Source organism: Portunus trituberculatus, chromosome 41 (genome assembly GCF_017591435.1).
Source record: "Portunus trituberculatus isolate SZX2019 chromosome 41, ASM1759143v1, whole genome shotgun sequence".
NCBI lineage: Eukaryota > Metazoa > Arthropoda > Malacostraca > Decapoda > Portunidae > Portunus > Portunus trituberculatus.
Window position 1 is genome coordinate 42,682,782 of NC_059295.1, and position 12,500 is coordinate 42,695,281.

A 12,500-nucleotide genomic window follows, 5' to 3' on the forward strand; every position below is an offset into this window, starting at 1 on the left:
AAGACGAGTTCTTGTTTCAGGGTAATCAACAACTTTGATGTGTGTTTCCAACTGTGTGGCCAGTTCAGCAGGGGAACTACAAAAAGCATGCTATGTAGAAACAGCATCTATCATTGGTGATTGATTCTGAAAAGAGGCTCCGTCAACGACAGTGAACGAACCAAGGTGAACACCATTCCTGAGAGTGACAAAAGTGCCTATAATATTTGTGACTAAGGCATCTGTGACATGATCATCTCTCACTGAGGAAAGGATACTTTCCGGAGCAAGAAACTGGACTCATACAGAGTCAGGGCGTGATAGGACACATGAGCCGACTGGGGCATTGCGTATGCGGACAGACACCTTCCGTACACAGGTAGGACCTATGTACTGATCACCGATAACTACAGCCACACACATGTCCATAGTGGGGACATAACGTTTTGACTCCACAGGACTTAACGATGCAGAGTCACCCTGCGAGAGAGACTCGCTCTCTTGCGTCAGAGGGCACTGCTCAAAGTGTGCACGCCTGGAGTGACAGTAAGCACAGATACAGGGTTGTCAGAAGCATAATAAGTAATTCCATCATATAGAAAGTGCTTGGTACTTAGTGTACAGGGAAATATCATGTCTGGCTAATTCATCAAATCCTATTAAAACATCACACTTCAGAGCAATGTTAGACTATGTAGAAATTTGCATAAAAAGGTATGATCATGTGCATGAAATGACACAGGCAGTGTAACTGAACCTATAACATGTAAGGATGGGCCTTGAACAGCACGAAACGAGCAATTTTCAGGAAGAAATGTTAGGTTAGATATGCGCGCTCAGTTAACAAACTACAGGCAGCATCAGAGTCCACGCAGACAATGAAAGGAATGCCATACGTGTAACACTGAAAGCCACAACGTCTAGAAGTAGTAGCTAGCAATGAAGGCACATAGAAAGCTGATGGAAAGGAAACAGGTTTTGTTAATCCGTTGGGTGTCGAAGGCTGACACGGTGAAAATTTGACCGAGTTGAAGATGCATTTGCCGTTTGTTGTCTCTGAAGTTTTTGAATCTGAAAAAATTTCTCCGAGGAATGAGAAGATCATGAACGAGACAAAATTTATGCAGAAGCTAGTTAACATCAGATGAACGAGAAGATGAACGAGCATAGTATGGCCTCGAGTCTGTAACACGTGTCTGTGACTTTTCATCAGAAGCTCGACCACGGGAGGTAAAGCTAAATGGAGCCGAAGGCTGAGAAAAACGTGGGTGACCACTGTGTGTTGGTGAAACATGAAGAGAGTCAAAATGCATTTGAGGCTGTGTTGCACGAGCCGCTATGCGTTCAGTACGTTGACGTGAAAAATATCATTGGATACTGTGACCTTGTTTGTGGCAATAACTACACTCAGAAGGCACATGCTGATGGTCTGGGGTGTGAGAAACCTGTAGGGAAACAGAGTGAGGCTCATTAGTGGCAGCAATGAAAGGAGGAAGCTGTTCCCTTTTCTTGCTTGCAATTTTAGAAGCAAAATCTAAGAGTGAAGCAATGCGGCGCTCCTCAGGATTTAAGAAGTTTACATGATATTGGAATTCCATGATGAGACGAGTTTTCCTCAGTATAGAACTGTTGTGGAACCAAGAAGCCTTTTTTTTTTTTTTGATGCCTGTGATGCAAGCTGATCTGAATGATATTGCGCACGTAAGTAGTCTAAATTCCTGACTGATGACTGAGAGTTTGAGCAGCATCAAAGACATGTTGGGAAGATTCCTATGGCTGAGAAAAGCCAAATACTTGCAAGAAATTGGATTTAAAATTTACATAGTCATAATTTAGAGCCTTAGGATCAGAACCTGAAGCACATTAAATCTGATGCTAGAGAACCAGGAATGAGCTGAGATCTCACAAACGAAATTTCATCTACTCTAGAGGCGACATGGGAATTTGTAAGAACATCCTCACACATCTAAAGGAACTGTGTGGGTGGATAAGTGGTCTTCACCACTTATTAATGGTGGGATCTTAGTGCAAAAGTTTAATAGTGGGGAGAAACCATATACGAGGAAGGGTTGGCATAGTAGTGGCAGTAGCCATAACAGTAGCAAAAATAGTAGTACGTAGAAGTAAGGTTAAGTTGCAGTAGTGACAGCAGCAGCAGCAGCAGCAGCAGCAGCAGCAGCAGCAGTAGTAGTAGTAGTAGTAGTAGTAGTAGTAGTAGTAGTAGTAGTAGTAGTAGTAAATATGGCGACAGAAAGATTATAGATAGCACCACTACGTAGAAACATGAACAGAAAGAAAAATGAGTAATTTGGATAAGTTACCAACTGTGAGAGAGAAACGGATCCAAAACAATGAGTTATCCAAGAATTTCTCGGGGAAGGTTCATTCACAGGTGGTGTATCAGTCATCATCATTCCTCTCTTCTTCATCATTATTGTACCAAGTGTTCTCTCTGCTCCTCTGTCCCTCACACGTGTATCTAAAAATAACTCACTCTCCTATCTTCTCGTCGCCCTCGAGACCTCGGCTCTCTCAGGGACTCCACCCTCCAGGACACATTCCTCTCTCTCTTCGTGATCTGTCCTGATTGGCTCTTTGTTCCTTTTCTCTTAATTGGTCAAAACATGCCTATTTCAGCTTCACTATTGGTCATCTTCCTTCCTCTGTTCTCTGATCCACTTAGCCCACATAAATACGCTCCTCGCATCTCTCTCTCTCTCTCTCTCTCTCTCTCTCTCTCTCTCTCTCTCTCTCTCATGCCAAACCATCAATTCACTCAAGACTTACTCACGTTGGCACCTCACTCAGAACTATCACGCTCACCTTCATCACCTCAAATCAAGAAAGTATCGTTAAGTCGTGCTGTATCGAGTGTTCTAGTTGCCAGTATAAAGCAACAAACTCCACAAGCCTCCAGCCTTCAACTCCAAGCCACAGCTGCTAATATCTACTCCAGCTTATCATATCAATACAAGTAATTGCAACGGTGGACAGATCCTTCACCAATACAAGTGTTGACAGCGGTGACCAGGAAATCAATCGGTACAAGTGGTGGAAGCGACAGTTCACCAATACAAGCGCTGACAGCGGTGACCAGGAAATCGATCAGTACAAGTGGTGGAAGCGACAGTTCACCAATACAAGTGCTGACAGGGGTGACCAGGATATCGATCAGTATAAGTGGTGGAAGCGGTGTTGTACGATAGTGGGGTAATTATCAAGACTTATCAGTTAAGAAGCTTTATATCTGACAATCCCAGAAGTCCGTCAGCTGGAAGATGGAAGTTAGAAGTGACAGAATTTCAAGTAATGAATGGGTAGTCCTCTTTTTATGCGTATGGGTAAAGTGACCATTCCAGAAATACTCAAAGCTGAGCCAGTCACCCCACGTATAGGTTTAAATCAGTCTGGCGTAACGGCCACCGCCCACCGCGAAAGATTCGTTTGATAGCTCTAAACGAGTCCTCCGAGAGGACATTCACAGTGGCGCCCGTGTCCACAGCCAAGGAGAGTCCGCACGACGCTATTTTAGTAGGTAGAGCCATGATAGTGGACTGAGCACAGGCAGCGACAATACTATCGTATGTGGCTAAGTCGTTCGTGCCTGCGAACGCAGATTGATTATCTGGACAATCTAACCTGGTTTTTTTGTCGCGTGGCGCGCGGCTTCCCCCTGCCGGCTGAGGGCCAGCAACACGTCGCGCATCTGTTTCCGCCCGCATTTGTGCAATCTGTCGGCAACGATCTGATGAATGACGCCCATAACCATGGACAAGGCAAAAGTAGGGTAGTGTTGAAGAGGAAGTGCTCATCTGGCCATGGGTCGTGGCAAACCTACCAGTAGCAGACATAGGAGGATGACTGGAAGGAGGAGGAGGAGGAGAAGTGGATGTTGAAGTGTGAGGGTAGGTATGTGAGAAGCTAGCATGGGTGTGAGTGGATATAGAATTCTTAGGCCTTGTCGACAATGCTTTCCCCTGACCCGTGTGGGGTGCCTGAGCTGACGGGGTGAAATAGCCTGTCTTTACCGTAGCCTTCTTTTGATCGCTCTTTCGCTTTAGGCATCTCTTCTCATGATGTCCTGCTTTGTTACAATAGGAACAAACTAGAGGGCGGCTCCCCACTACTGCAGCGTAAGACTCTACCGGCAAGTTCTCGGTAACCGTCGCCGCAACGGACGCTCCTTTTTCCCTCCTTTAGTTTGGATTCAGCAGTTGACACAAGTACATCAAATCTGTCATTTGGAGTGTAGTTGAGAGACAGGAAAGCATGTCTTGCTTTCCCATGTACTTGAAAGAGCAAAAAAAAGATTTCAAAAAATTTTGAGAGGTTTTCAAATGTGATCATGGTATTATTTGGTCCCTCACACCAACCTTGTTCCCTTAGTACTCGCAAACAACTCTCCATCTGCTTGCCTGCAGGTATGGAAGCATCCCAAGGGTTCTCCACCTTGTCCCCATTCTCAATACTCTCCACAATTGAGATGATTTGTTTCAAGAGCGTAGTTTCAGCTCCACCCCCAAATATACGCAGCATTTTCTCTTTGAAAAGGTCGTAATTCTGCCCAAGGTTCCGGGAGAGAAAAGAAATGCCTTCCATCATTCTTTGAGCCCGTGAACCCGGCGCTAATTTTGATCTGACAAAAGCAATTTTGTCTGCGTCATCCGTCGTTCCCGAGTGACGCAAGACATCCTCACACATGGTCATGAACGTGTAAACCGAGTAATCCACATCCTGGCCCATGAAAGGTCTAACAGTATTTTCTGTTTGAAGAAATTTTACTGTTTGAGCGGTGACTGGTGAACCTACAGTGTTAGTAGCCATGGTGGATGCAGGTGTTGTGTGAACAGGATATGTTTTACCACTCCTCAAGGTATGAACATCATCGGAAGGCTGAGAAATTTGAACTGAATATGAATCTATGAGCTTCTCAGCCAGTGCTTCCATGAGTTAATGAAATCTTACCCTAGATTTTTGTCGAATTTACCCTAGATTCGAGTGTTTTACCCTAGATTGTCAAAGTTGCCCATTAATTGTTGATTAATACACTCTTATCATACATAAGTTTAAATATTGCCCCCACCCCCAAACACACACACAGGACTACACACTACAGCCACTACTGCGGCTGCTCTGTGTGGACTCGTCCTCGCAAGTGACTGTGTGAACTGTGATCTAACCGTCCGAAGGTCCAAAACGTGTACGCGTAGTAGACGGGTGAGTGGAGACTGAGGAGAAAGGGGATTGGGGGGGGGGTGAAGGGATGATACAAGTCACGGGGATGATTGTGTACATGAATCGAACATGAAAGAGAACCAGTCTGCCACCAGATTGGCACCATTCCAAGCACACCTATCCGTAGGATGGCAGATTACATTAAAATTACCCTAGTTTATGCATTACCCTAAACACCACCCTAAGAAGGTCCAATTACCCTAGTTTAGGGTATTTTACCCTAAAATGGAAGCACTGCTCTCAGCCGCAGTAACTGACTCAGGAGTGTCAGGGTTATCCATCTCATTATCCTCTTCATCAATGAGGTTACTCTCCTCGCCGGCTGATTTTAGCTTCTTCCTGCAAAATTTCATCTTCATAATTTTAAGTATTCATCAAATTCATCGGGCTTCTTCGCCATCAGCAGTCACTGACACACAGAAATGATTTACCCAAAATTACAATAGCAGTATATGATATAAAAAAATAATATATAAAATAACATGCAGTCACTGGAAAATACAGTTATCCAAACACTACAGTTGTATATACATGAACACTCAAAGAGAATGAATGAAGCGCTATGTTAACGTAGTTATGCTATATAAAAAAAGAATAATTGATAACTTCCACCATAACAATAAAGTAATGTGTGACGCTATTTTTGTGTAATTGTAGTATTAACTTTGTGCTTGTTCTCACCTAAGATGTGAGAAAATATTCAGTTGTGTATTGTAGTATTATACTTCTCCCTGTAGCGATGAGTGAGAAGTGATGAGAGTAGAAGTCTTATACCACTCTGGATGTCCAGCTGAGTGATGAGATGCGATGAGGACGGGTAATCGATGCTGTAATACGAGTACCACTCCAGTCACCCAGCTGTTTGTAGCTCGCTCAGAACACTGGGAGTGTTTTCCTGAATTTATAATGTGTAATATTTCCCGGGTCAACCCCTCGGAAGAAAACTACACATCACTTCAGAAATTTATGTCAGGAGCGAAAGTTCGAGTCACCCCCCCCAACTGAGCAGAGCTAGGCGGTAGTGGGAGAGATGGTTTTGGTAGCATCTGCTGACTTAGCGGATAAGTCAGCCGCTGAACTGAGTTGCCAGTGAGTCAGAGAGAGTGCGTTATGGGATATAACAGCCGTTACACACTCACGCCTTCACTGCACTAAGTCTATTGTTCACTGGTTTACTTATTCGTGCCACCGCAAGCCACCAGTGTTGTGGTCATTGTTGTTACCACGAAGAGGGCACAAGAGTAGCAGCGTCGTTAGTTCAGGAACTCTCTCACACTGTCTTCTCAGGGGAGTTAACGAAAACACAGCTTGTGTTTTCCTTATATTAACAATACAGTTATTTATTTACACTACACAAGGATAGTCTTGTACACACACACAGTCCACAGCTCCCTGGCAAACACCCGGGCCACCTACATCATTGCTGCAGCTGTTTCTACGGTCGTCCAATCTTCTTATCAGTCATCATCATTCCTTTCTTCTTTATCATCACCACATGATCCCTTTGCTCCTCTATCACTCTCACATGTGTATCTAAAAATACCTCGCTCTGCTACCTTCTCACCTCCCTCGAGACCTCGGCTCTCTCTTTTCTCCTCATTGGTCACAACATACCTATTTCAGCTTCCCTATTGGTCATCTTCCTCTGTTCTCAGATCCACTTAGCTCGCATAAATACGCTCTCTCTCTCTCTCTCTCTCTCTCTCTCTCTCTCTCTCCACAACAGGCTATATTCACAAATAAAATTAACTGGCTATCAAGGAGACAGGAAGGGAAACCAGAGAAAGGCAAGATTGGGGACGGTGAAGAGACACTTTGGTCACCGCCAGTCGTTTTTCAGTCTTTTTGTCTTATGGCTTTGTTTTCCATTTTTTTTTTTACTTTTTATTGTATGTTATTATTTTTCTGTATTAGGTTCGTGCCTAGTGGACACTTGTCATTCGCGTCGTCATTACTGACTGCCTCGAAGAAGGAAGGGAGACACGTTAAAACGGGTAACGCGGAGTCCTTGGATTCAGGTCAGTGTGGCCAGTGTCTCGCGCACATAACGAACAGCGCCAAGCATCTGAGTCAGCCAGATGTCTGGGACAGTGGGGTCAGTGCTTGGGTGCGCAACGGACAGCTGGAGCATCTGGGTCAGTGGGGTCAGTGTCTTGGACACATAACGAATAACGCCAGATGCCAGGCCTGGGAGTTAGTAACCCCTTACTTGTAAATTTCACACTAATTTATTAATTTGTTTATTATTTTCCAAAGGAGGAAATGCCTACGCGGGAGCAACGCATACATCCTTTATCCTTTTCCTACTAATCCCTAATCCTATTACTCCTTAACCTACTAAATAATCTAACCATCTGTCCAACTATGATTATATACTATTAAACAATAATTCATCTTACCCACTTTCTTAATCAAGCTTAATTTATCTTATTTCATTCTATCCTTGTTATCCTGTCAGTCCCTGTATCAATCCTTACCTAATTATTACAGATCATAGAAAGTCTAACGTCAAGGACGATTAAATACTAGATGGATGCTTGGGACATACGAAGATCCACTCCAACAGCAGGCTGAATTCGGATCTCTTATCCTGTAACACATCTCTACCTTATTCCATTTTAAACCCAAACCTAATCCTTCCTAATCGTTCATTCTTTAATAATCTATTTATTTTCTATAACCACTTTAAAAGAAATTCATTCCAACATATACCTAGTAACCTACTTTCATTTTAAATAAATACCTAGCATCCCATATAAATAACTTAAGAACTAAGACTATTGAAGCAAGTTAAACTCCAATATTATCACCGCACCGGCAGTCTGTACTGATGGCGATTTAACTGTGTTTCTTTTGTGGATTGACTGCCTCTAAGCACAAATGCACAATTCGAAAGCATAAGTTCAAGCACTCTCTCTCTCTCTCTCTCTCTCTCTCTCTCTCTCTCTCTCTCTCTCTCTCTCTCTCTCTCTCTCTCTCTCTCTCTTCAACAAATAGATTGGGATGGACTTCTTAATAAACCAAACACAAATGACAATTTCAATCTATTCTATAACACTATTTCTGAAATATGTAATAAATGTTTCCCAATCAAAACTAAATATGTATCAACAAAAAGACTTCAAAACGCCAATTCCAGCACAACTAGTACGCGCGCGTATATACTTGCTAGTCCTGTAGTGGTGCTCCGCTTTTCACGCATATTATTGCATGAAAAAAGGCTCTCACTGACTTCTTAGTGAGCACAGTGGTGTATGAATGTCCTGTGATGAAAAAAAACAGGAACATTTATGGAAAGTGTTGCCGCTAGATAGAGAATAAGTGAAAAGGAGTGGAAGACTCCAAGATGGCGGAGAAATATGCCATTTCAGCATTATTACCTTCGTCCTGTTATAAGTGTAGCTCTGATTCTGGAGACCCAGCAAAATTCATTAAATGTTGTCTGTGTAGCCGGTGGGCTCATACGAAATGTGTGAATCTGGCAGGGATTAAATCTGAAAATACCTGCAACGTGAGGTATCTGTGCGATGTTTGCTTCATTGAGGTGTCGGCCCTGAAGAAATTCATCAATGATGTTGAGGAATTTAAGTCTGATTTGAAGAGCATTACTGCTAAAGCTGACAAGATGATGGCAATAGTTGATAATAAGATGGCAAGAATGGAGGAGATAAGTATCAAGGTCGATGAGGCAACAGAAGGCTTGGCGGGAGTTGCTGAGTCGCTGAATTCTGCTGATTCGGAAAATTCCACACCTTGGCAGGATGTGAAGAGGAAGAGGAGGATGAAAAGAACCTGCTTGTTGTAGGGTAACTCAGGATTCTGAAGCAAATCTGAAGAATGAAGTTTCTCATGCTTTGGATGGAATGCAAATTAATGATACAAAGTTTGCTAATGATGGCAAAAAAATAGTGATGAATTTTGCCGATGAGAGTCTGAGAAATGAGGCAGCCCAGAAACTGGAGAATGTTGAAAAGTTGACAACTAAATCTGTTCAGAAAATTAAACCCAAGATAATGCTATGTAATGTCCATAAGGAAGAGACTAAGGAGGGTATCATTGATACAATTATTGCAAGAAATGACTACCTTCAAGCAGTTCCTGATATCAAGTCAAAGATTGAGAATATTTTTTTGCAAACCAGCAGCAGGGGGGCACAGTTCATTACATCATGAAATGTGATCCAATGATAAGACAGTTGTTGCATCAGCATCAGGACAGGATTAAGCTTGAATGGGGAGTTTACCAGGTTCGCGACAGGTATCATGCACTTATCTGTTACCATTGTCAAAGGTATGGTCATACTGAGGCAAACTGCAATGCCAAGAAAAATGGTGAGCATCCCGTTTGCTTTAAATGTGCAGGCAACCACAAGTCCAAGGATTGCACATCTACAGAGAAGAAATGCATAAACTGTGTGAGGTTTAAGAAACAGAATACTGACCACTCGGCGAATAATAGTTGTTGTGTTGTGTTGGAAAGTGAGATTGACAGGATCAGAAATATTACAGATCATGGCTACTAATGCTGTGAGCTCTATGTTGAAATGTGGTTTATTAAATGTCCAGTCAGTTGGAAACAAGACAATAGAAATCAGAACTTTAATTAATGATGAGAATCTGGATATTCTTGCTTTGACTGAAACATGGCTGAGTGAATATGATACTGCGAAAATTAGAGAAATGACCCCTGACACTCATACATTTGTGCACATACCAAGGAACACGATGCAGACCCATACAGACTACATGAGCCAAGAAATAACCTTGACATGGGATGTCGAGTATTTGCAAGATGCGCACCAAGGATTTACAATAAACTGCCGAGTGATATTAAAGGTTGTGCCAGGATCGATATCTTCAAAAAGAAATTGAAGACATATTTGTTCAAGGAAGTTTATGATTTTAACGGCATGGAAATCAAAGACAATTATAGATGCTAGTTGCTTTTGAGGGAGGCTCTGCTGAGCGCTGCCTCGCAGTGGAGCGGAGCCTTGAACAAACACCACAAGTAACAAGTAACAAGTAACAATGCTAAGCTAGAACTTAATAGACTTTACCAGTGGTGTTTGTGCAACAGACTAACCATTAACACCAATAAAACTCACTACATGCTATTCACAACTTAAACTAATATTAATCTACCCCAACTACACATAAATAATGAAGTTATTTCTAAAACCAATCATATAAAGTTCCTTGGCATTACCTATGATGACACTTTAACTTTTAAACATCACATTAATAATCTCACTTTAAAGATTTCAAGACACATAGCCTTACTTCACCTCATGAAAGACCTTGCAACACAAGATGTTCTTAAATCCATATTCTATGCCCACATTTACCCTTTGTTAACTTACTGCAACCCTATCTGGTGCACAACCTACTCTACTTATCTAGTCCCTCTAAAGCTACAGCTCAAAAAATTGTAAGAATATTAACTAATAGTCATTACTTGGCTCATACTGATCCACTCTTTCAACAAACTAAATTATTAAAATTAGAGGACGTAACAAAACTTGCAATTGCCATCTTCATGTACAATAACAAAAATGAACTCCACAACCTCCTTCCAGCTCATCATTACAACACTGGTCACCGTGACAACCTTTCTCTTCCTCTTCACCGCCTAACTAAATACCAACATTCTATGTCATACTTGGGCCCAGTTGTTTGGAACTCCTTCCACCGGAAATTCAACACTCACCAACCATCAGTGTATCTAAAAGTAGATTAAAACAAAATATAACTAATTCTTATTGAAAACTTTATATTAGATATGACTGATGTGGCTACTAATGTATAGAAGATAGAACCTCACATCCTTCAACATTCTTAGATTTTTTATGAAATTCAAATACTATATACCTAAATAATTTCACATATGTAAATGTCTAAATTAGTGCTATTGTAATATTATTACTATTATCATTACTATGACTATTATTATTATTATTATTATTATTATTATTATTATTATTATTATTATTATTATTATTATTATTATTATTATTATTATTATTATTATTATTATTATTATTAATATTATGATTATTATTATTACTAATACTATTATTATTGTTGTTTTTATTATTATTCTTATTCTTATTCTTATTCTTATTATTTTTATTATTATTATCATTGTTATCATTATTATTATTTTTATTACTATTATCATTAATACTGTTGTTATTATTATTCTTATTGCTGTTGTTATTATGTTATTATTTTTATTATTATTATATTATTATTATTATTATTATTATTATTATTATTATTATTATTATTATTATTATTATTATTATTATTATTATTATCACATTATTTTCATTCTATTCTTTTATTTTATTATTCTAATATCATTTATATGTAATCCCAACACCTTTACATATACGTTTTATAGACTATTGTGTACTTATCAATATTCATGGATTTGATTATCTTCTACATGCTTTAAAAGCTTTGCTTACAAATAGGCTAGCCATTAAGTTATTGCCAAATGTTCTATTTTTATACATATATGTCACATTTGTATAACTTATGAGCTATAATAAATGTTCAATGTTCAATGTTCTCTCTCTCTCTCTCTCTCTCTCTCTCTCTCTCTCTCTCTCTCACACACACCGCGTAGTGTAGTGGTTGGCACACTCGGCTCACAACCGAGAAGGCCTGGGTTGGAGTTCCGAGCGCGGCAAGGCAACTGTGTACCCCCTGTTCACCTAGAAGCAAGTAGGTACGGGATGTAAATACGCGTTGTAACTCGAGGGGTTGTGGTCTCACTTTCCCAGTGTGTGGAGTGTGGTGTAGTCTCCGTCCTACCTGAATATCGGTTTATGAGCTTTGATCTCGCTCCGTAATGTGGAAGGCTGGCTTGGTGACCATGCAGCAGGCGACCGTGAATGTGAATACATGCACATTAAACATACACGAGCACACACACACACACACACACACACACACACACACACACACACACACACACACACACACACACACACCATTACCAGCAATGTGTAGTGTGTCCGTACAGCACGGCTGGCAGGACTATAATAGTCTAGTCACACACACACACACACACACACACACACACACACACCCGGTAGCTCAGTGGTTAGAGCGCTGGCTTCACAAGCCAGAGGACCGGGGTTCGATTCCCCGGCCGAGTGGAGATATTTGGGTGTGTCTCCTTTCACGTGTAGCCCCTGTTCACCTAGCAGTGAGTAGGTACGGGATGTAAATCGAGGAGTTGTGACCTTGTTGTCCCAGTGTGTGGTGTGTGCCTGGTCT